The 24,627-nt window shown below is 42.0% G+C and overlaps 1 protein-coding gene across 10 annotated transcripts in view; it reads left to right on the top strand.

Annotated features, from left to right (window-relative positions):
• Nucleotides 1-20,775: 20,775 nt before the first annotated feature.
• The window catches only part of TANC2 (tetratricopeptide repeat, ankyrin repeat and coiled-coil containing 2), a 273,282-nt gene continuing 269,430 nt past the window's right edge, over nucleotides 20,776-24,627 (top strand). For 9 of the 10 annotated variants that reach the window (XM_052785087.1, XM_052785092.1, XM_052785093.1 and 6 more), the window contains exons 1-2: nucleotides 20,776-20,913; nucleotides 23,761-23,906. The gene's annotated coding sequence lies outside the window, so the exon portion shown is untranslated. Of the gene's footprint in view, nucleotides 20,914-22,803; nucleotides 23,159-23,760; nucleotides 23,907-24,627 lie in introns of those variants that run through there. The other variant, XM_052785089.1, reaches the window with a different exon arrangement.

Genomic DNA, 24,627 nt, shown 5'->3' on the forward strand with positions numbered 1-24,627 from the left:
GATGAACAGTCAACTTGGATATTCTGATATCCAAAAATATCATATAGACTTCCCAATAACTGAAAAGATTTATCAGAGAGAGATTGTTATAGAAAATAAAGCTATTTATTTTCAGAGGGCAAAATACAGTTTAAAAAAAAGTTGACTCCGGATTGTTAATTGCATACCTGCAACTCCTGCTCTGTGAAAGACACGCTGTATTCCTATCAACATTGTCTCTTTCATTGTATACAGTGATCACATGCAATCTGTAAAAGTATCTCAAACACCACAACCTATGCAAGTTTTGCTCTCAAAGTTTGTCATAAAAACCTCGTAATGCATTTTCATACTCTTGCTATTCTCAAGCAATAAACTGCAATGTCACCCGTGTAAAAAGGCCAATGTAACATTGAAAATACGTCAGCTAAGCAACAGCAGACAAACAAAATACCTCTCTCTCTGGCATAAATTGATTGCTTGTTGGCAATCTCAGGAAATGAAAACAAGGATTAAGAGAGATGTAAAGAAGGACCTTATGCTTTGCTTTTTATAACACACTGGGAAGACAGCATGGATGAAATTCCACTGATTCCAATCATGTCCTACATCTTTAATAACAGAATAAAGATTTGGTGTTTTCTGCAGGATTAATACATACAAAAATTAATTATGGCTTTTTACAATTAGAAAGAGAAAGGAAGGACTTGTTTCCATAAAACGAAAATCATACTGGCTAACTGTAAATGTATGCCATTTAGTAGCTATGATGAAAATACATAACACAATTTCTGCAGTTCATCAGCTTCCATGTCTGAATGAAAAATGCAGAGTTGTACTCAGTATAGCTACTGGTGTCCGATAGCATTACCCCTTGTAAAACAGGTCCTCTGAAGGTAGGCCTCGTTCGCAAGCAATAAGGTAAGGGAAGAGGTGAAGAAGGAAAAAGGAGGGGAAAATAGGCAGTTGGAGGCTGAATGCTTATTTAAGAAGAAAGGGCAAGGGACTCTGAAGCCAGAAGCTATGATTCTCTCCTTAAGACACTCTGTTTACCTAGGCATTTTCAGTGACTTAATATTTTAAGAACTGTGACATGCCAACGCTTGAGAGTATTTTCCATATCAGATAGCTTAAGTCAACCTGCTAAAGTTGCTCCCCAAGGGCCAAATTCAGTCTTGTTGCATCACTGAAAGTCTGCTGAAGGTAGTCTGTATGCTGGTATTAGTGAAAGGGGAATACAGCGTGGAAAACATAAATGTCTTCCATTTTTTCTTTTTTTGAAGCTGATGCTGAAGATTATCTGGCATTCAAGAACTGTCCATGTTTAGGTCACATCCTGCAAAACACATTAAAGCATAACTTAATTCTAGTCTTGTTGTTCACAAATTAAAATCAAGTGTTTTGTGGGATTAAGGTCTGTATTTAGGATTTAATAATCTATCACCATAAAAATATATACAAATCCGTATTTTAATATCATAATTATAGAGACAGTTCCATCAGTAAGAAATGAGAGCTAGGTCTGTCAGTTGCCTAGGGACCTAAATAACACTTTGTCTCCATATTTGTTTCCTTATTTATTCATTGTATTTTCTCCAGCAAGTGCAAAGCCTGCAATCCTATATGCATATCAATGTTGTACATACTGGTATCAACAAAACTACTCATAAAACACCAGAAAATACAACAGACAAGAATAGAGATCATATGGGTCATTTCGTCTCCCTCAAATGATTCTGAACTACTAAAGAAAGAGTTTCTACTATGCCTACTGCATGTCAAACGGAATGAAAATATTACACTGAAAGAAATTAAAATCGTCTCTAATACATTGCTGCCTCAAAAAGAGGAGGGGAAAAAAAAGCTTAGGATAGTCCTTGGATACCCAAAAATTAATATCAAGGAGTTTCTCTTTTGCTTCTGCAAGGAATTGGTGAGATGAGCAAGAGGACATTGTATCTGGTTTTCATCCCTTTTCTTAAAGAAGGATGTGGAAATGCTAAGAAGAGTTCAAAGCAGGGCCACAAAAATGATCCAGGTCCTGAAAAACAAGCATTAATGATGTAAGGTTTAAGGAGCTTAACTTATTCAGCTTAATTGAAAAGAAGGTTAAGAGGTGACTTGATCACTCTGTATCTACACACACCTTTAACGAGCACCTGATAGTGAATGGCTTTGCAACAATAGTGACAAAAGCAGAATAAGATTTACTGCCTGCAAAATTGGCAGGTAAGTTTTAAAACAACCATAATCACACAATTACCTAGTGATGAGGACAATAGAGCAGTGGAACAGCTTACCAAGTGATGAACTCGCCATCACCTGAAATATTCACAGCTAGTTATATACTTAAAAGATACTATTTCACCCAGCTTCTGGGATAAATTGCATGGTCTATGAATGCAAGGGGATTGATTGAGCTGGCTGTTTTTTGTAGTCGGTTCTGATCTTAGATCATGTGAGTCTATGAATTTTCCTGTTCAACCCTTTAATTCATGGATGTCATAGGGACAACGAAATTGCCAGCAGCTGCAATCAATAGGCTTGTAACACTTGCAGCTTTGTATCAACACAATTCAAATCTCATGTTTCAGGGCATCATCTGTTCAGCCATAGAACTGAGCAAGATTGACCCTGGCCCTAACCCTTCTGTACATGACTGGCTAAACTTACTCTTAGGACTATTTGCCTTCTTTTTAACTATCGGAGAGTGGCTGAAAAGAAAAGGGGTGGCCCAGGGTGGGCTGCTACAGCATAAGAAAGGGCAGACCAGCTCATCTTTTTTGATGTCTGGCTAATATTCCCACTTCGTATGATTAAGGTCAGACTGATTACCCGATTATTTTTCTTCACGCAGATTATTGTAGGGAAGCTTTATTTTCCCTCAGGAGCAGGGGCACGGCTTGCAAGCTGGGAGCATCAGGGTATTTATTCTCTCTGATGGATGTTGCTTGCTGTCGCTGGCTCTCCCGTTTGCTAATTTGTACCCGTGATGCAAATTTTCTGAAGGACCGAAATGCTCAAGTCTGGTGATACCCATAGCTTAAGTAGAGGGCTACGAGTGAAATGTGTCGTCTTGCGGCATATGCACAGGGGAACAAAGAAACTTTTGTTCACCTCAGCTTTACGTAACCGAGAATGCAGCGGGAGCCACGCTAACCATCACCTGTCCTGCTGCCAAGTTCCTGCAGAGGTTCCTCCACATTAATCACACTGTTTAATCACAGCCATCTGTTACAACAGCCAGATATGTGGCAGTCCCTTCCCCCCCCCCCCCCGAGGCAGCCAGCGGGAGGCAGGTGGAGCTCGGCGAGGGGCGAAGCCGCCCCGGCGCGGGGAAGGTCGGGCAGCACCTGGAGCCGGCACGGAGGAAGGAGCGGCGGCCCCCGCCGGGCTGCGGGCCGGAGGAGCGGCGGGAAGGCGGTCGGGGGCCGCGGGAGGAGTGACCTGGCCGAGCTGTGGAGGCCGCTTGCCGGCGGGAAAACACGCCCGTGGGGGTGAGTGAGTGACCGCGGCCGTCGCCGCTCCCCTGAGGAGCGCTGCCGGGGCGGCCTCCACGCTGAGGGAGGCGCCTCCCCGTGAGGAGGAGGAGGAGGCGGCGGCGGGGCCCGGGGTGGAGCGGGGGGTAGCGGGGCCGGTGGGCGCTCACCTGGCGGGGCGGCGGGCCCTCGGGCGCGGGACGGCGTCCGCCTGTTGCTGCGGCAACCGGGCGGGCCCTGCCCGCCACCGGCCGCTCGGGCGGGGCGGTGCCGCCGCCGCCGCCGTGAGGGGGCGTGCGGAGGGGGCTCCGCCGCCTCAGCCGGGACCCGGGACCGGGGGTGGGGGGATTTTTTCCTCAGCGTCCCGTCACCCGGGCTTTCAGCAGCGGGGAGGCCGCGGCCTGTCCCTCCCCTCGGGCCTTGGGGGAAGGCCCCTTTGGGGATCCCAGTGCCCCCAGCATCGCCAGGCCCTGAGGCGATGGCCGAGGCTCTCCCCGGGGTCTTACAAAGGGCGCCTGGGTCGGTCTGCAGGTGTTTCCAGCCCTTTTGCCCGCCCCTGGTGAGCGGTAACCAGGGCCTAACCTCCCTCCAACCCTCTTCGAGGGGTTTGGGCCTGCTGTCGCCCCGGGGTGCCAGCAGCGGCACCGGCGGGGGGAAAAGCCATTCGCTGGTATGGGAGCCGCTTTGGTGGGAGACCTTGGTCACATCTGATGGTGTTTCTGTGAGAGATCTCCCCACGGACCTTCGATACGTTTACACAAGAGCAGAAGGGGTATGGTGAGGCTTCTGTTCTTGCTTCTGAGACAGCACGTTTGGGATTTTCTTGTTTGTTTTTAAAGAACGCTTCCAGAATACTAACCACAGAGTTGCTGTGTTTTTAATTCTAACCCAAGGCGTGATCCAGACGTACCTTTTGGTTGTTTGCATTCTGTCTTGCTCATCTTTCAGTGGAAAACATCCTTGGTGCAGCATTAGGCTTGCCAGTTTTAAGCAGGGGCGGAACTACACGTGTTCCTAAACTCAGGTGCATCTTCTTATTTTGCCATATAGAAAGGAGTTTTATTAATACTTTGACATATTCAAATTACAGTCACCCCACAGCTTAAGTACTCTAGTGCTCCGCTACATGTCGTGGTACAGATATTGCGCTGTGACTCTGTCTGGCACGTACTAACATTTTGTGGTTTTGTCCTGCTAACAAGGACAAAAAGAACAAAAAGGCAAAATAGATACTAACAAGTAACAGTTACGTTTAAAGCCTTTACTTTGCCCTTAGTTCACCTCCACTGTTCTTAATATTGTCAGGTTTCCAGAGCTCAGTGGTATCTCTTAATTTGGAATTTCCTTGTTTGTTGAGGTCAGCCCATGAGGCTTACTTTAATGATTTTTTTTTACTGTTCGTGCAATCTCTTATTGCAAACAGGAAAAAAATAATTTTAAAATGTTGAAAAATATTAATTGGGCACAGAGGGATTATTGCCCAGGAGTGTCAGGTTTCAGAGTAACAGCAATGTCTTTCTTGTGTCAGCATAGCCATGGCTATTTCCTTCACTTACTGTTGTCAGTATTCTGGCTTTGGTGCCAGCGCTGCATGTGAATTCATGAAGTATAGGAAAGCAAAGCACTCATTGCTTTGGAGAAGTTAAAGACACAACCTCAGGAGAATCTCCAACTGCTATGATAATATAACCTAAATAAGAGGTGTAACCTTGTTTGGCATTCCTGCCAATCCCATGTGACATGTAGTAATATGCTTAAGTCCTCAAATACTGTTGTAAATCTGGCCCGTAATCTACAGTGCACAAGCAGCAGGGATCTGGGAGCAACAGCTGCTCAGAGCGTGCACACCAACTACCTCTTAATACGTTCTGGTGCCAAATAAGGGCTCCACTCTTTTTCCACTGAAGTCAAGCTGGTTTTAGTAACAATTTAGGTGATTACAGACTCTATTCCATCATGGATGTAGAATTGACCATTTAACTGTTTTTTGTTTTTTTTTTTTTTAATTGAATCTTTAGGTGCTTTTTTTCTTTTCCTTTTTGACCTTGCCTTCCCCTTTCTGTCTGTATTATTTCAGGATTGAGTTTTCATTGCTGACTATCTTGCTAATGTAGCGATTGTGCTGGGCAAGTGACAAAGGGAAAGAACTAACAGATGAAAGCCAACTGGTGTTACCCGCATGATTTAAAGTTGCTTTTTCTTTATATAAGCAACATGACTGAGGCTGCTGTTTCAGCTTGCTTTATCCCACCCATGAATCTCTGGATTTACATGTCAGTCTATGTTCTGCATTATATCTTTTTCCTTTTTCTTTTTGTGTGTGTGTGAGATTTGTTATAGTTTAGCATCATAAAGAGAATCTCTAGTGTGCAACACATACAAGTCAGAGATACCATTATAAAATTGCTGTCCTGCAGTGCATGTAATCAGGAATATGCCCTGAGAGGAAGCTTTGGCTTCCCTAAGATGCTTTTAGAATTCTTGTGTGGCAAAATATCTCCAGCGTGCTCCTGAGTGAGCAGTATCAAATGATTTTCAAAGCCTGGGTTTCTTCTTTGTGCAGTTTTATTTTAGGAATAAACACTGCAAAATCCAGCTCAGGGCTATGAAAATGGGAAGGTCTTAGCCTTATCGGTCCCTTTGGAATGACATGTATTTAAAATGTCACATCAGGATAATGGGTATGAGATTCATGACCTTGTTTGCAAGGGTGTCCTAAAGTAACAGTCAACAGTGCTTCACACACAGTTGCAAATTTTGATTGTAAAGCATTATCAGAGTGGTATAAAATCTTCCATAACAGCAACAAACCTCACCTGACTCACTGAAGAGTCACATTTAAATTCAGATTATTTCTGAAGTTGAATAGTCTGTTATTTTGTTCAAAATTACAGTGTGGCCACGGCAGGAACTTGAATGAAACTGAGAACATTGGTATTTGGGAAAACTAGAATATCGTGGTATTTATGTTCATGCTTTTTGCAGGCCTCCACACTGCCTAAGGGGGAATCTTTTAAGAGCTAGATCTTCACATGAAGATCTGGTTTCATTTTTTTTTTTTTTTCACCATCTGGGAATTGATGTATTCTTAGAGGATCGCAACTTGTTTATCATGTTCTAAAGCTGGATTCTCTTGCATGAAAACTGAAGTGCAAATATAAATGAGAGTAGATGGAGTTCAGAAACACAGGAGATGAATACAAAATTGATCAGCAACACTTCATCATAGGCCATTTTAAAATCAGGTCCTGCTGGCTAAAACCAAAACTACATCTTGGTACTTTAATCATACTAAGCTTAAAATTCAGAAAAGAAGAAAGCAAAGAAGCAGCAAGAGTAAGCTGCTTTTAAAATATAATTCATTATAATACAAGGCATAGTGTTTAGAATTAGAAGAAACACGTTTATTTCATGTATATCTCAAGGTAATTAAAATGAATCAACGTTTGATCCACTGAATTTTATCCCAAGAGTTTTTGTTCATTTTTGATGAATAAACTAATGAAATGTCATGTAATTAAAATATGGAAGTAGTTCCATGGAGGACAAAAGTATAAATAACTTGAAGAAGGGATTCTACACATGAGTAGAGGATAGGTCTGTCAGTTACTACTGAATAATACAATGATCTTAACGTAACGTGCAACTCAGGAAACCCGTTAACTGGTTGTTGCTGCCAGAAGCAAGAATGGCAGATGGGTGAGAGACTCTTTTTGTGCGCTGTAGGATCTCTGCTTTCTGTAACTGTTGGTAGTTTTTGCTACTGGACATAAACAGGACGGTGGGGTAGGCGTATGTGCAGAAGCCTGCCACAAAAACTGAAGTTGTCGTAAAGAGCCTTTATTTGTCAGCTCTGTGTCCTTTAATGTGATAAAGGTTATTTGACTAAGCTTGATAATAACAACTATAGTGTTGCAGGATGGAAGCAATAAAGGCTTTTGGGTTTTGCTAATTAAAGCCAAAAAACTTATATGCTTCAATTTAAATGAGTGACACTTGGCAGGTCTGACTTATGCAGCTGGAGGAGCTCCAACACTGTCGGACTCCTAGATATAGGCTAGTAATTGCCTCTGGTCTGAAACTATTTTCCACCAGGCAAAACACATAATTTGGTGATGTTTGTTATAAGCTATATTTTACTTTGAAAACCACAACAATCCTTTGTCCTCAGAGGAATGTGGAGTTGCATTTATGCCCTTTTGATGGGGTTTTCTGTTTTAGCCTTTGTTCTTGGATTTGCTGTGCAGGTTAATGTCTACTTTGTAAGGATGGGTGCATTGTGGGCTGGCCCCAAGCACCAGACAGCCCATATTTGTGTAAGCCCTGCAGCAGATGAGGAATCCAGCTCAGACCTTCAGTCTGTCCTCTGGTTAAAGAAAAAATAGCCATGGTCAGTCCTCTGTAAAGTAGCTATTATGACTGGGAAACTGAAATGCAGAACCATGTCTACTTCTTACACCCTCACTTGCCCTCGTAGGGGTCAGATGTGAAGTAGAACTTCTTCAAAGGCTGTTTTCATCTCTGCACCATTTCCTATGGTGAGAATCATCAATGCAAAGAAATGCTGCTGCATAAGTCAGGACTTTATTACCTGGTGGCTCTAGCGAGACCACGTTATAAATGTTGATGGTGCAAGCCCAAAGTGAACTTTCCCCCCACCCAAGTTCTCATGTTACAAATTACATATTCACAATGTATATTTGAATGGCCTTGTTACCCTGTTCTGATTGCTGGCAGATGCTGTACAGCTAATGGTGTCATTTCTGTTACTACATCAGTTGTTAAGTGGGCCAGAAAACAGCCTTTAAGATTAAAGTTTAATCAATCCAAGTATTTTGAGAGCGAGCAAGTATAGACTTTATTCTTCTTGAGAATTACAGTGTACTTTTTGAAATCCCTGGCAGAGATAGAATGTTCTGTCAGAAAATGTCTCCAGTGAGAAATAGCAAGCAAAGAATATTTTCTGTGGGATGGCATGAGCAACCTTGTACTTTAAAGCTTGTATATTAATTGCTTGTTAATGGGCAGCTCTTGGCAGAATTTCTTTTTGGTATGGCCTCAAGAATTTTAATGGAGCATCAGTCAGTGAGTGGAGAAAATATACTTTAAAAACAATAAACAGAATATTCAGTGGTTGTGTTTGTGACATTGGCTGAATCAGTCATGTTCTAGTTTTGGTCAATTATAAACTCTGCATTAACTTCATTAAGAGCAGAAAGATGCATTACATTCCTCCAACCCCATTGCAATATGTTTTTCTGGATATTTTTTTTTCCCCACCTGACATAAGTGTTTTCAGAAAGGTTATAAGGAGAGGCAAACAGAAATGTTAAAACCCCTGTGGACACTAAGGAGTTCATTTTCTGTGTCTTGCTTCCAGACCTCTAAAAGTGATTCCCAAAATGTTTTCAAGCTCACTGGATGTTTTGTATGCAGTGTTTTCACAAGCAGACGGGCTATTAAAAGCTTGAGTGTTATAGGTACACTAGTGCATATATGTAAATATGCACAAAACATCCTTTTCTTTGGGGAAAAAAACCAAGTCTATTTATCCTGTACTCATGGAAAAAAACCAGTGCTGCTGAGGGGATTGAGCCTCTCTGTTTTGATTCCTATGCTTTCCCTTCTTTTAGTGGTCATTGGTTGAAATTTCCCCAAAGTAGGGTATTCTTCCCAGAAAAGAAGGGAAAGATAGCTCTGTTTAACAACATGCCTTAAAACAACCAAAGGTAATGTGGAAAAAACCCCACAAAAACAACCCAAACAAAAACCAGGGGAAGCTGTAAAGTGCAGGAAAAGCCTTCAGCTTACATTGAGCATAGTCTGTCTCTTCAAAAAAAGGAGTCCTCAGCACAAAAAGGCTTTTCTGTACCCAACCCTTTGCAGCATCACCTTCTCTCTTGCATTCTGGCCTTCTTGCTTGAGAGGAGGAAGGGGAATTCTGAATTGCCATGACTTGAATGAGCTTTAAATTCTATCTGACAAATTGATGTATGTTTTGGCAATCTGATAACTCAAAGGCAAGAGCGTAGAGCAAGTTCTCCCTTCCCCTGAACTGGCATGTTCCCGTTCCAGCTTGCTGAGCATCATTCCCACAAAAATGTCAGGAGTAACTCCCCCTGTAGAACAAAGGAGGACTGGTTCTTCATTTTCCTCACCTCTTGTAGCTTTGCACCTCATTCTGTTTCCAAGAAGTAGGTGCAGTAACAGCAATTCCGTGGGACACATGTTGTAACATAGGGACTGGCAGACTTTCCTAGGGGAAAGGAAGGGCTTGAGACTCCCCCCCAGATTAGATACTAAATGTGTTGGGAGAAACTTAGAGACCTCGTCCTTCAGAGAGGGAAGATGGTACCAGTCACTGTATTGGTGATGTCTTGCTTTTTGTGAAAAGCAGGGCGTCCCTGTTGCTGTTATACTTAGAATTTGATGGCAGTCAGAAAACAGGAGCTATTGCCCTTCACAGATGCTTCTCTTGGGATGCTGCAGGTCTTGGGTCCTGGTCCTGCACTGGCTTTACTGTCTGCCATTCAGGGTCTATCTTGTGATGCCTTTTGTGTCAATGCCAACAATTGCCAATCCTTTTTTCCCCATTAGTGCGCATAGTTCCATAGTGTGTGATTAGTAGAAAAATATTGTGGAGCCTTTAGGACTGCTGTATACCTAACACAAAGTGATACTAGCAAGAAACCGGAGAGTTAAACTACTTAACAGATCCTGCTTGTCACCTTTAAATACACACCTTATTGTATAAACATAAGTACTGTACACACAGCATGCGCTGCAACCTTAATTCTGCTGTGTCTTTGTCCTTCTGTACACACTGTTACTGCTAGATTGTATTTTCTTTAATGCCAGAAGCTCTGCATGCTTAGCGCAAAAACCAGCTCTTGGAAGATCCCAGTTTAACAAAGGTTTTTATGCAGAGTGGAGATAAGAGAAGGTTAACATCTTCAGGCAGCAAAGATAATGCTGTAGTCAAGGTCTTAATCTGTTGTAGGGATATCGTTCCCCATGAAGAGGATTTTAGGTACGGTCATCAATTTTGCATGTATCCCACTCACTCTGGGGGAGGGGCACCACCAGGTTAGTGAAGGTACCAAATTAATCATGCTTTTGCACAAGGAGGCCTCTGTTAATCAAGTCTGTCTGTATAGCACAGAAGGTTTTATCCAGAATGTGGAAAAATACTTGAAAAAAACCCCTTAGCATCTAGCTTTGCAGAATAAATCTACTTGATGCATTGTACCTGTTGAGGATCTTCCTCTCTATCTAGTTTTAATGCTTGGGAGATGTTCTTAAATAGTGAAGATTATGACAGCTGAGGCTAAATTTTAGCTTGAACCTAATCCCAACAGTTCCTTCAGAAACTACACAGAGAGCAGACAAAACCACATGGAAAATATGAAAGTTTGAAACTAATCCTGTAGGACTAGATGCATAAATTAAAATGTCTGTGCCACTGTTTTTATTTTGAAATACCATTTTATAGCACAGCTTTAAACTCCAGATTCACTTAATTCAAAATTAAAAGCAAAACATCTACCAAATATGCCAGGGTTCACTTCACTTGGGCATGTTCTTTGTTTAAAATACCTTGTGTTGCTTTGTTCATCAAGTTCAGATTCTTGATCCATTCCAACTTCACTGAGGCACTACTGAGCACTGTCTCCCTATGCATCTTCATAGCTCCTTTAGCTTCCTAAGTCAGAGCTCTACGTCCTGTACAGTTCATGATCCTTCTCTCCCTCTCTTTCTTTCTCCCTCCTTTCTCACTGTTGCTGGCTTTGTGTTTTTTCCTTTGTTCTAAGCCTTTCCATGTGCTTGGAATAGCTGTCCAAGCAGACTTCACAAAGACCCAGTTTCTCTAAAAATGGTTCCTAAGACTGAACCTATTTCTAGCCACTTTCCAACTCAAAATGCCATACATCATCCTGTGTATGTTTTGTGTTGATTTGTGTGCTCCTTTGGTGCTGTTAGACTAAATTTTTGGAGCTGACTCTTATTTGTGCAGTACATTTTACCTAGTGCACATTGCTCTGCTCATCTAAAGCTTTATATAAATAATGAAAATGTACAGGGCTTGCTGGCACAAGTCGGTAGAGAGCTGCATTTCCTGAGGCTCTGCTTCAGAGCTCTCTGCTTTGTTTCCGGGAGCTCTGCTTTGGTTTTGAGACTGTTGTGCAAGTATTTTACATAAAGCTTCATGTGAGCTTCAGTTCCGAGGCTCATCTGTTTTGCGCGTTATGTAAAGTACACACAGACCTCTGTTGCACCAGAGTATGCAGAATGCAAAAAAGGCTTAGGCAGCTTCCTTTCTACTCCCATCTCTTCCTCAAATGCAGAAATAAAATAACTGAGAACCCTGCCTAGAGCATGGGAGTGAATATTATTGTCCCGAAAGCATGCAGAGCTGTGTGAGGAAGCTGTGTCACCAACCCACAGAACAGCTGGTTTTGGCCAACAGGCAAGCTGTGTGAATGAGCTCTCAGGAAATACCTGCTTAGAGTCACTGTAGTTGTAACTTCAGGATATAAAGCAAATTTGGGTAAAAAAAGCGTGCATTGATTAAGGAACCCATTTGCCATACAGACAGTGTCTTAAGGCATGGTCAACAGCAGCAACCCTCCTGGAAGTTTGCCAAGTTGAGTTATTTTTGCATTGTAAAGTGCCTTCAGATAATTTTTCTGAAGGGTGCTATATAAATAAAACAACTGCCTGATTGATTTAAAGTGAATCTCTTGAATTTTGGCTCCCCCTTCTACAAATTACATGTGTCTAAATTTCCCTGCTTCAAAAATTAAACTAGATATATCATGGGTGGAATGAGATTAATTTTATTACACACAATAGTTCATTAGTGAAGTAGGAGCAATTTCATGTATTTATGCATAGCCTGCCCAGAATTTTTTTACTGCAGCTCTTTCAGATGTAAATAAAAATATAATGCTCACTGAATTGCTTATTAGACAGCATACAGTAATAGAAAGTGTTTATGGTATTGTGCTGTAGGTTACATTTCAAAATTCCGAGGGAACGTCAGGCTGAAATTGGCACTGGGGACCAAACCCACGATTGAGGGTTGACATTTTGGCCAGCAGTGTGGGCTGACCAGAATTAACTACAGAGGCAAAAGGTTGAATCATTGCATCCTAGATCCAGGCTCTGCAGTGTGCTGACAAATGGCTTGCACATGTCCTGTGGAAAGCAGAAGCTTGAGCTCAGTTCTAGAAGGCCCAGGAATTCAAATAGGGGCTGAGCCTTTGCAGCCACCGTCCTGACCGAGTCCTGTGAGGAATTCCAGAGCAAAAACCCAGGAGTCTCTATCTTTGTCTTGTGCTAAGGAGGCAACATTTGTCACCGAGAGCTGCAGCAGACTGTGCACTGGATGCAGAGGAGAATGTGTTAGTGTTGCATAAATTCACGTGGAGTGGTAGCCATACGTTTGTGGCTGCTCACTGAAGATTCTCCCTATGTAAACTGCACGATGTTTATGTGCCTGCATCTGTTTTTGTTGAGTAGGTACCATGTGTGAATAAGCTTTTTTCTTTTTGACGCCACAAGTATCTTTGTAGCCCAGTTTATTCCTACGTACATAAGAGCAGCTGGGTGAGACTAGCAGACCTGTTAATGTCAATCCTGAGTCAGTCAGCAGGATCAATGTTTTGAGGCAGTTCTTTTTCCCAAGTGGCTGATCACAGGAGCTGCACAGAGATTTCTGCTTCTGGAACTGAATTCTTTTTCATTATGTGGTAACATCATGTTGCAACACAATTAGAGGAGCTATTCCTAATCCTGCCTGCCTTTGCTATTATTTTCAGATCTCTATCTACTTGGTAATAAATATGTGTCCTCTTGAAAGACACACAAACAGTGACGATGAAATTGTATATTTTCAGCTAATTACAGAATAAACCTGTGCAGCTTTGTCTGGTGTAGTGCAGTTCTCATTCTTTTCTGCTCAGAACTGTTAAGGTTATGCAAGGTGACCTTCTGATACGAACCATTATGCTGAGGCCATCAAACTCACCTCATGTTGGGCAACAGAAGAAATTAATCTGTATGTTCAGATGTCGTTACTGGTCCTGCTAAACCCTTTGGACTCACTTGAGCACTTTTATAAAGCTTTTATAAATTTGATTATTTCCCTTAAAAAAGATTTGTGTATTTTTACTTAAGGAATAAAGTGGACATTATCTTCCTAAAAGATACAGCTAGGGAATGGTTAAGTCTTTTAATATCCCTAGGTGGGAATTAGGGAACAAGAATGGATGCTTTGTAAGGAATTACTGGTTATTATTACAGACTTCTGAAAAACAGACATGAAATTAACAGTTGTGTGTCATTTCATTACTGCTTTGGCAGTCTGCTTTCTTTAAGGGTAAGATGGTTGCTAGGGCTTTGTAGTGAATAACCTTTTTGTGTTCAGCTCAAGGCAGAGTATAATTATTTTATAATTTTGGTTCATGGGGCCCTTTTAGACATTTTCAGGAAAAAAAGGACTCGGCTTCTGTTAACCCCCCTTGTACTTGGTTGCCAGTGATGGGCATGTCACAGCAACAGGAGAAGCTCTGTGTCTGTCCTCATCATCTGCACTGGATATTTGCCTGAGGATCTGGCTATCACAGTGAGATGAAGGCAGACTTGACATTGTTACAAGCTGGCACTGATTGACTTTGAAAAGTGAAGTTCCCTGTCAAGGTATGTGTCTGGTTTAGTGGTATCATCACTGCGCAGAGGTGAGGTGGTGGACGGCAGCTGCTGGGAGTGAAGGAATTGCACATTGGGTTAAAGCTGATATCCTGCAAACCCACGTAACTCTTCGGCTTCAAGGGGAAAACTTACTTCTAGGAGTCAACAAACTTACCCTTCCACGTGGTTGTAGTAAACTTCCCTCCATCAGACTGGGGTTTTTTTAGGACGCAACAGGTTTTTAGTCAGATAGTCTGAATTAGCTGTGTTACAACTGTGTACGGTGGGGCAGTGAGATAGCGTAAGGGTAGGATCTATCAGATCAAAAGTGGGTGTCGAACATGGGTGTCTCCATCCGAGCTGCTTATCCTGGGCCACTCGGTAGTCCTAGAGAGCAAGTTCATGGTCAGTCACCCAAAGGTGTGATTTGCCCCACCTGACTGCAAATCTTCCCTGCTTGGTCAGCTAAATCATGCTTTAAACTCCAGACTACGTGGGCTATCTTTCTGTGGGCTGAAATGGCGGCAGGGTAGAACGCCTGCAGTCAGACAGATCCCACGCTCTGCCCGGCCTGCAGTGGCACAGGTGAGCCCACACCTACCAGATCGAGCACCCTCCTCTTTCTGTTCTTTAATGCACTGTAAGAACGCAGCTACACGTCTGCTGTGCGTTGTACCTTATTGTTTGATGAACTGCTTGCAATCCAGTGCTGCAGACATTATGTTTTGGGGGTTTTTTTCGTTGCTAATTGCTTTGCTACATGTGCAAAGTCTCAAATGATGTGAACGCCAATAAAAAAACCCGTAAGTTAGCCTTGCTGGGAGCTATTTAGAATTGCAGACTCTGGGTATTTATGGGTTGGAAAGTGTTTAAAATGAGAGGAAACATATTCTTGCTTAAGGTGTGGCTTTAACTTGGGATCCATCACTTCTGCACGTTGCTGTAGCAACGCTGCAATGGCATGGGAGTTCCTTTTATGGCTGATTTCCGAGCGGATCGTGGCTGGAGCTGGCAGGCTGTGTTACCAAGCAACCCGGTCCTATGCTCCCGTAACTAGGAAATGCAGCCGGTGCTTTTTAATATTGCCCATGATTTTGATCATATGTTCATTCTGTCAACATTTGTCTTTTTGGTGTGAAATAATTCCTATGGAGTACTACAGAAAGATCCCCATTTTATGCGGATTTCCCTGCCCCCCCCCCCCCCCCCCCCCGCCTTCCCTCACTTGATTGTTCAATGTGGGAACATTCATAGGAAGGCAAAGACAGCAGTCCATTTATTTAAAAAAAAAAAAAAAAGTTCTATTCAACACGTGATGCTGAAGAGTAATTAAAGTGATGCCATCTGCACCGTGTGAAAAGAGAGGCATCCTTAGCTTCCCAGGTTTGCAACTGATCGGATGTCATGTTTCAAGAGAAGCCTCCTGAAACACAGGTGTTGAAATGCGTTTTGAAAGTTTCTTCTAGTTCCTGCTCTGATACTGGTTCCTTTTGTGGTTTTATCTTCCCTGTACTTCAGAGGGCTTTTGATAATAACCTGCCTTGTGGAGGAGGATGTGAATTAGTAAAGCTTAGGAGATCATGACGAAGATGGATGATGAAATTAAAATGTAAAGTTGTGTTAAATATTTATATTATAGTCATATCCTACCCCAGGTTGCCTGTCAGGTCCCTTCTGAGAGTCAAACAGATGCAACGGCACAGGCTGTGTTGCCAAGAACAGTCAGTCACCTTGATTTGAACAAGAGGAAATAGTTTATGCAAGGATTAACTTGAAGCACACAGCCCCTCCTATTTAAGCTGATAGAACTACACATATGTTTAAAGTTAACTTCAACGACTTTGTTGTATTGGAGACCTCCCAAGGGTAGGTATGCCAGACTGTAGATGGTGAGTGTCAAAGTAGGTGTTTCTTATGAGACCGCCGAAGTGTGTGTGGCAGAGGTGGGATCCTGGCGAGGTGTGGAGTTGCACACCCACGGATTGATGCGTGCAACATAGCGCCCATGTTCAAAGCAGCAGAATAGAGCTGAGATGAAATCACAGGCAAACACATTGATTTGCTGGTTTTGAACTGTATTGTGGATTTCCTTGTATTTTATGGATCTTCTTAACACTGGCAGCTGGAGAGGAGGAAAGAACGTGGCATGTTATCCCCAGTGGCTGCAACCCGCCAGTGTCTTGTTTTGAGCCACCTCCTAAACATCCACTTGCAAGTTGATTGCGTTGCTTTTTATGACCTTCTTTCACATGGAGTAACCCTTTTCTTCTCATTTCACGTGCAACCTGTAAGTGCATAGGATCTTGAAAACTGCAGGGGCCTATACGTCAGCCTCTCGGGTTATTAAGCATGTGATGTTCCAAGATGGTAGTTAATGACTTATTGTGGTGGCAATTCTTTCTGTCCTCTGAACAAGGAAAACTAGCAGTGAGGACTTACTTGATAGGTTTGGTGTTGCAGAGAAATTGTGACTTCTTGTCTCTAGTAGTCTTCCTGTAGTGTGTTTCAGAAGACAGCATGGACAAGCATACAGAGGATATACTGCAGTTTGGATTGGTAGGTACTGTTTGTCAAGGAGGTCAAAGGTAGTCTGTGAAGTACTGGATTTGACATTCTGTCCATCTTTTCTGGTTTGCTCTGGCACTGATCAGTGCTTTTAACTGGGGTAAAAAAAAAAAAAAAGGAAAAGCAAACCAAACCTAAGGTATCTGTTTAATTTTTCAAGGGCAAACCACTAACCTTGGCTGTAGAATTCATATATCCCAAAGCCTGAGATTAATTTGTGCACATACTTCTTGAAACAGATGCAAACATTATTTTTGGTTGCACAGTGTTTATTGGGTTTGGTGGTTTTTTTAACAGCATGTAAGAATTCATTTGGATACAGCAAGACAGGTTCCTGGATGATTTAATTTGGTATTGCTCCACTGTCCTGAAATGGGCACTACTAACTTGTTACACCAATGGTAGATGTGGCCCTTCATATCTTGTATCAGTTTTCTTCTAAGTAACAATCACACCTGCCCACAGTGATATTTAACATTACTCAATCCTTGTAAAAATGACAAACTTAACATCAACACTAAATTGACTGTGATTAGTCACATATGTCAGCATTAACAAATGATGACACTTAAAAATGCCCTGTGTGCTTTTATTTTAAATTTTCTGTTACGTTGTGCTGTGCATTTACTGTTGCCCCAAGAATGCTCATTGTCAGGGGAAGTAATTTCACATCCCACCTATTTAGCAAATAGATTGTGAAAGTTGATCTTTGTTGTTTTGAGAGAATAATTTTTATTACCTTCAAAATAACTGACCGTCCTTATTTTAATCAGGTGCATGTGTCCCAGCCTTCACTGAAGCAGACCAGATTCTAAATCTTCATACCTTGTACAATTTCAATCCAGTCTGTTGTCAGCTGTAACTGGTTCTTTTAATCTTTTGTAGTAAATGTCAGGTAAGGAACTGACAGTTCTGAAGGTAACAATTTCCCATTTATCCACAGTCTGGGTAATACATGAGTGGATACTTACTGCCCGTGAATGACCATTGCTGTCAATCCAATTTAAAATCTGTTCTTTTCTATACTTCTGGAAGGATTCTGCCTGTATAATTTATCTGTAGGTTATAGAGTGGTAGTGAATTAAAGTCTACATTCAATTTATTAGTTGTATTTTAAATATTTGATCACAGTGAGGCTAAAGATTCAATACCAATGTGATAAGTTATGAATATGCATTACAAATGACTGTAGTATCTGAAATGGATCAGACGAAAAAAATCCTTACATTTGTGAGAAAATTATAGCTACACATATATTGCCTTTCAAGTCTAAATGTCATGCATTGTTTACAATCTAGGAGAGGAATATAAGCCTCCAGATAGGAAAGAGAAGAGAAAGAGTAAGATCATCTCCTTGGTAAATGTCTGCAATACCTGGGGTGAGGCATGAAGAACCATAGAATCAATCACAGAATGGTTTAGGTTGGAAGGGACCTTAAAGATCATCCAGTTCCACCCCCCCTGCCATGGGCAGGGACACCTTCCACTAGACCAGGTTGCTCAAAGCCCCATCCAACCTGGCCTTGAACACTTCCAGGGATGGGGCATCCACAGCCTCTCTGGGCAACCTATTCCAGTGTCCCACCACCCTCACAGTGAAGAACTTCCTTATAGCTAATCTAAGTCTACCCGCGTTCAGTGTAAAGCTGTTACCCCTTGTCCTATCACTACCTGCCCTTGTAAAAAGTCCCTCTCCAGCTTTCTTGTAGGCCCCTTCAGGTACTGGAAGGCTGCTATAAGGTCTCCCCAGAGCCTCCTCTTCTCCTAGCTGAACACCCCTGTCCTGGTTTCAGCTGGGATAGAGTTAACTGTCTTCCTAGTAGCTGGTACAGTGCTATGTTTTGAGTTCAGAGCGAAGAATGTTGATAACACTGATGTTTTCAGTTGTTGCTCAGTAGTGTTTAGACTAATGTCAAGGATTTTTCAGCTTCTCATGCCCAGCCAGTGAGAAAGCTGGAGGGGCACAAGAAGTTGGCACAGGACACAGCCAGGGCACCTGACCCAAACTGGCCAACGGTGTATTCCATACCATGTGACGTCCCATCCAGTTTAGGAACGGGGAGGTGGGAGGGGGCAGGGATTCACCGCTCGGGGACTGGCTGGGTGTCGGTCGGCGGGTGGTGAGCAATTGCACTGCGCATCATTTGTACATTCCAATCCTTTCATTATTGCTGTTGTCATTTTATTAGTGTTATCATTATCATTATTAGTTTCTTCTTTTCTGTTCTATTAAACCGTTCTTATCTCAACCCACGGGTTTTGCTTCTTTTCCTGATTTTCTCCCCCATCCCACTGAGTGGGGGGGAGTGAGTGAGCGGCTGCGTGGTGTTTAGTTGCTGGCTGGGGTTAAACCACGACAACCCCCAACTCTCTCAGCCTGTCTTCATAGGAGAGGTGCTCCAGCCCTCTGATCATCTTCATGGCCCTCCTCTGGACTCGCTCCAACAAGTCTATGTCCTTCTTGTTTTGGGGACCCCAGAGCTGAACACAGTACTGCAGGTGGGGTCTCACCAGAGTGGAGTAGAGGGGGAGAATCACCTCCCTCGACCTGCTGGCCGTGCTTCTTTTGATGCAGCCCAGGATCCAGTTGGCAGAAGGTGTACCTGGGCCAGAAGTGCTGCCTGTGGAACAGACAGCCAAGGTGTGGAGATAGTGCAGCTAGGGTCAGTGGCAGAAGACCTGCGCTTACATATATACCTGCTGGGGTGTCTCTTCCTTCCCTACGTGGTGCGGTGTGGTGTGTACTATAGGATGAGATGGCACATAACGAAGCTGCTGTAGCACTGAAGATACAACTTTGGATTGCTCTTGTCATGTTTTAAACTCTTAAGCTCCCTTCAGCTCTCGTTCATAGAATGAAGCTTTTAATACTTGATTCCCTTTCTTGCACTCTGTTCTGTACATGCATGAAGAAACGAAGCTGAAATAAGGGTGTGAAAAGGCGTCCTGTATAAAGCAGGTCATGTCTTTATTTACTGTAATACTTTCACTCTGTTTATGCAATGAGCTTAATGCTGCTTCAGGCGGAATAAGGCCTTATATTTGTATGTACACATCTGCAATGCTGTGTTGTCGTTCTTCTGCCTGTACTCCCATTGAATAGTAAGAACCAGATTTCAAAAAATAGGCCAAACATCTGGTAAAATCGGAACTCTACAAATTTATTTTGAAGTATTTGTTTATGAGTGTCACAGATTTGCTAGGTGGTGATCACTGTTGAAAACCTGTCCCTAATTTATCATGTAAATTATGCCATTAGGTTAAATGGATCGACTTGTAAGTTAGCATGCTACCCAACATGAGTTATGCTGGTAGAATCCACCCTGGTAAGACACACACATTTGACTAAATTATATTTACGTTCTCTGCTCTCTTTATGTGATGGTCACCCCCCTGTGTGTCATCTGAATGCATTCCAGGTTATGTGGGAATGTCTTAGTGGCAAAATGTTGATTTCATTAATTTTCAGCAAGAGAAACACATCAAAAGCCAAGACACACAGGGAATAAGTGACTGGAAATGACAGTGCTTCATCTAAGGAAAAGGGAAAAAACCCAGGACAAATATTTATCTACTGTTTTGTTGAGGGATTCCTTTTCTTCTCAGACATGAAGAAATCGGTGCAAGACAAACATGCTAGCAGCTACTATCCGTGTTAGCTCCTTTTTGTGCTTGGTATGTCAAGGAAAGAAAAAAAAGATTTATGACTCATTGTTTTCCAAGGATGCTGCTTCCTCTGCAGATATTTACAGGTTGTTTTTTAGGAAAACTTACAGTTTGCAAACTGCCCACTGAATTTCCATTTTTATTGCAGGGTCATATTATTACTGCATAATTCCTCATATAATCACATAGGTTCTGCATTTAATGCTCGATTAAGGAAAAAAATGCATTAGCTACTCTTATAGTATTATGTCTTTTACCATAGATCTTTAAGATAATGTAGTGATACAACCTGTATCTCTGGGTAAGGCTGGCATTCTTCAACCTCACTGCGCAGTTGAGACTGGAAGGTGTTGCTGTCCCCTCGTGTAAGCAGTCTTCTCTTTTCCGTTCTAGAAACATGGCTGTTGGTCTGGAAGAGCTGTAGAGTCATCTTTGGAGCAGGAACCTGACATTTTGTACTGAAACAGCCTAAAAACAGCCTCAGGGTCATACTGTCACTTTAAAAATTAATGCATCAAACATTTAACACCTGGTAAGTACTGCAAGTGTTACTTTCAAAACTGAAAGTTATTTTCGTTTGGAAAGCGTTCCAAAGCTTGACAATGTTTCCCACATATTCATACTGTCTTCCAACTGGAAAAATTTGGAAAATAGTAGTGAAGTATGTGCGTATGTCAGGAGGGAAAGCTCACTCTACAAAAGCCTGCAAACATGTTTGGAAGCAATCTTTTTCCAAGTACAGTTGAAATTAAGTGAAATCTTATTTTTCTAATAAAAATATTTTTGTCAAAATTTCCTGACCTCTTCAAATTCTCCTACTGATGATGAAGCATGGAGGAGAGAATAAGAATTTGCTTTTCCTGTTTCTTCTAAACAACAAACCAAAGACTACAGAAAATGACATTAAAACAATGAATTAGAATTGCAAAGCCAAGGATTTAAGCAATAGGAGATGAGGGAATTGAGGCTCCCATTTGACTTCATTCATCACTTATGCCTGAGCTGTCTTTGCCATGGGCCTCATTTTCTTTTGCATCACCTATTGGGTTGTTATTAACACCAGGGCAAAGTATGCATAAAGATTACTTCTTTAGAAATACTGTAAGTTGACTGCACAAGAATAAATAACTGCATAAAGCAGAGGGAAAAATGCACTGGACTTATGTCTTCCAGCTCTTATCTTTTCATTATACTTTTAACTTGTTTGCCTGCAGTTGTGTGTTTACACTGTGCTGTCAAAAGTCCCAGCAGTGGAGCTGTGGTATTTTCAATGGAGCCGTGGCAGACATAGCTAAATTACTGGTGTAAAGAACCTTTGGCTTTTTTACAGTACCGAATAGATTTGTCATGAACACTTAGCAAAAATAGCATCTGGAAGGCCAGTTGGAAGCAAGGAAAAAGGGGAGGACCTTTACTGCATATGAATAGTTAGCTGAAAGGCAAAAATCTCTTTAGATTGGCAGCTCCTACCCTCAACAACTGTCCCAACAGCTCAGCAACACTCATCTGCTCAGCTTCCTGTTCCAGAAACCAGGATTTTTAGTCCTGTTGTTGCTGATGAGGTTAATGTATGGCTCACGGTAATGGCAAGTGAGTAATTGAATATTCCCCAGAAGGCTCAGCATTTGTTTTCTAAATAGAGAGAAGAAACAAAAGGGAATCCTGCTAAAATTATCCCTGGTATTATAAACAAATGCAAACGGCTGTGGGAGCTCTGGCTGGCTTTGATGGCTGGTTGTAGCTTCAAAAGGGGGTTAATTTGCCCCACTCTCACCTATAGGTGTCACTGCCGTGAATTAAACAAACTATAGAAAATTTCAACAGCAACTGAATAAACAAGCTGCGTTGAAATAGTGTTGGCTGAATAAATGACTAGTTTAATGGCATCCACTGGAGAATGGTTTTGTCAATACCGCTAATACTCCACTATCGTAAATAAGGAGGTTTGGGACTGTAGTATCAGCATTTGTCAGATTATGGATTTCTCCTATATTGAAAGGGAATATAAAAGAGCTGGAATCAATGTAGGGCAGTTAAAGCATGGTTTGCATGGCTGGGAGGCATGTGATGAGGAGCGGGTTGCATGGTGTTGCCTTTATTGTGTGGCAAAGGCAAGGCCTACGCTGGGGAGACCTAGTGCCTAATCTCAGCCCGCATAATCTCTGTCCCTTCTCTGGGAAAACTACCTCTGGGTTTTTATGGCCAGTTGGAAATGTGTGTCTGAGAACTTACTCTGGAGAAGTGTCCCTAATTTTTGAAGCTTGCCTGTAGGGAAAGAAATTAGTGTTTATTTTATTTAGCCACTATTAAGCCTATTTATAGGATGGCCATTCAATTATCCCTACCTGGTATACAGTAGATGCTCTGAAAGCTAATTAACTAAGTAACTGGAGCAAATCCGCTATTAGGTATGCAGGGAAGGTAATGCTGACAGAAACCAACAACAGGGGTGAACAATTAAGCAGATGGACAGTTCTGCAAATGACTGTGGAATTTACAGTGGGAAATGTCTTTCGAAGGCAAGGGAGTTTTGCTATTTATTTGAATGGAGCCAGGATTTCACCTTGAGCTTTTGAGGCCAACAGGGACCATGGACATAGGTAGTGTGACCTCCAGAAAAACCTGCGTACTACAGCGTAGAACGGCTTACCTGGGATGCAAAACCCCTGGAGAAAAGAGTTCATAGGATGCAAAAACAGAAGATGGGGCTAAGGTGGTGTCAGATCAGTATCATCCAACCCTTGTTCTTGTGTGTTTTTTCTTGTTCCTGTCTGAGGGTGAGTAAAAGGTTATGCTGTGCCCTCAGTCTAACATGGGCGAAGCTACATAAGCTGTGAGAAAGGTTAATTTGAACATCATCATTCTTTTCTGTACTCTGTGATACAAATGGTTTTTAAAGCTTAAGTGCTTATTTTTGGGATTGACAATACGCAGCTCTCTATATTGGCCCACAAAAAAAGTAAAAATAGATCGATGGGGATTGTGCAGATGTATGTGAATAATTCTTGGCAAAACCTGTTATATATTCCTCAAATGCTAAATCTTAAGACATTTCACTCTTTCTCTCATTTCCAGTTACATGTTTTGCTGCATTTAATCTTTTTTTATATGAGATCATTCTCAAATATTGCAGCTTGTGAATGGTTTTCCTGGTGCTGGGCTTTTTTTTTCTTTTTTTTCCTTCTCTTAAAGCTTCTTGAGTGTCATAAATATTATTTCTATAATTGAACATCAGATGGATTACTGGAATTAACAATGTCTGTGTCCTCAGTCATTTGCTGCTGTTGTGCTATGTCCTTACTGGTGGATTGTGCAAAGTGTGTTTGAAGAATGTTTTCCTCTTTAACTTGCTCAGATATTTTTCTGTTCATACACACAGGTTTCATAGCTGAAACTTTCAGCATGTTTTGAAGGCAGCCAAGAAGGAACTTTAATGGCTCTCCTGGAAGTTGTTCAAAAACCACTCCCATTGACTGCATCGGATATTGTATAAGGCCCCAAAAGCAATTTCCAGGGATGTATAAGGTAAGAGATGATAATTTGAATACTGAAGGCCTGTATTAAGAATGCTTTTGGAAGGTGACGTTGAAACTTCTAAGTGTATCTTTTTGCCGTACAAAAAAATGTATCTAAATCTTAAACTTCCCGGGTCAGTTCTTTTCTGTGTTAGTTTGGGTCCAGCACATACTGTACCCTGCTCTGTGGCTTTCCAGAAATTCTGGTACCCAGCCATTAGTTTAGATAGTCCCTTTTCCCCAAGGTGTAAGAATTATCTGCCTTATGCTCGAAAAAGTAATCATAGAAAAACTATTTCAAACTCCAGCACTCCCCAGCACTGCCTCTTAGTGAACCTCCTCTCCCCCATGAATCCAGCTTGGGCTCCCTGTACCTCCTGCTAGGGTCTCACTGTCCTCAACAAAAAAAAAAATCGTCTGCTGCCTCGACAAATGACTGTTTCCCATCAGAGTCACTCGGACTCTGAGGTGTTTTTTCATGTGTGCTTGCTTTTCCTATTCTAATAAATCCAGCCTGGATCAAATCATCTCACCAAGCTACAAGGAGTCTCTATTACCCATACGTAAGGAACAAAGCAGAGATAATGCTCCACCAGGACACACTGAAATCACAGCTTATTCTCTATAGGAATATTCTAGTTCCTGCTCAAATCTGAGTTCTTGAGCACTATTTCAGGCTGCTGCTTTTTGGGACTACCTTAACTTTAAGCTCTTGAATGCTTTGATTTCAG

This window comes from Harpia harpyja, chromosome 4 (genome assembly GCF_026419915.1).
Source record: "Harpia harpyja isolate bHarHar1 chromosome 4, bHarHar1 primary haplotype, whole genome shotgun sequence".
Classification (NCBI taxonomy): Eukaryota; Metazoa; Chordata; class Aves; order Accipitriformes; family Accipitridae; genus Harpia; species Harpia harpyja.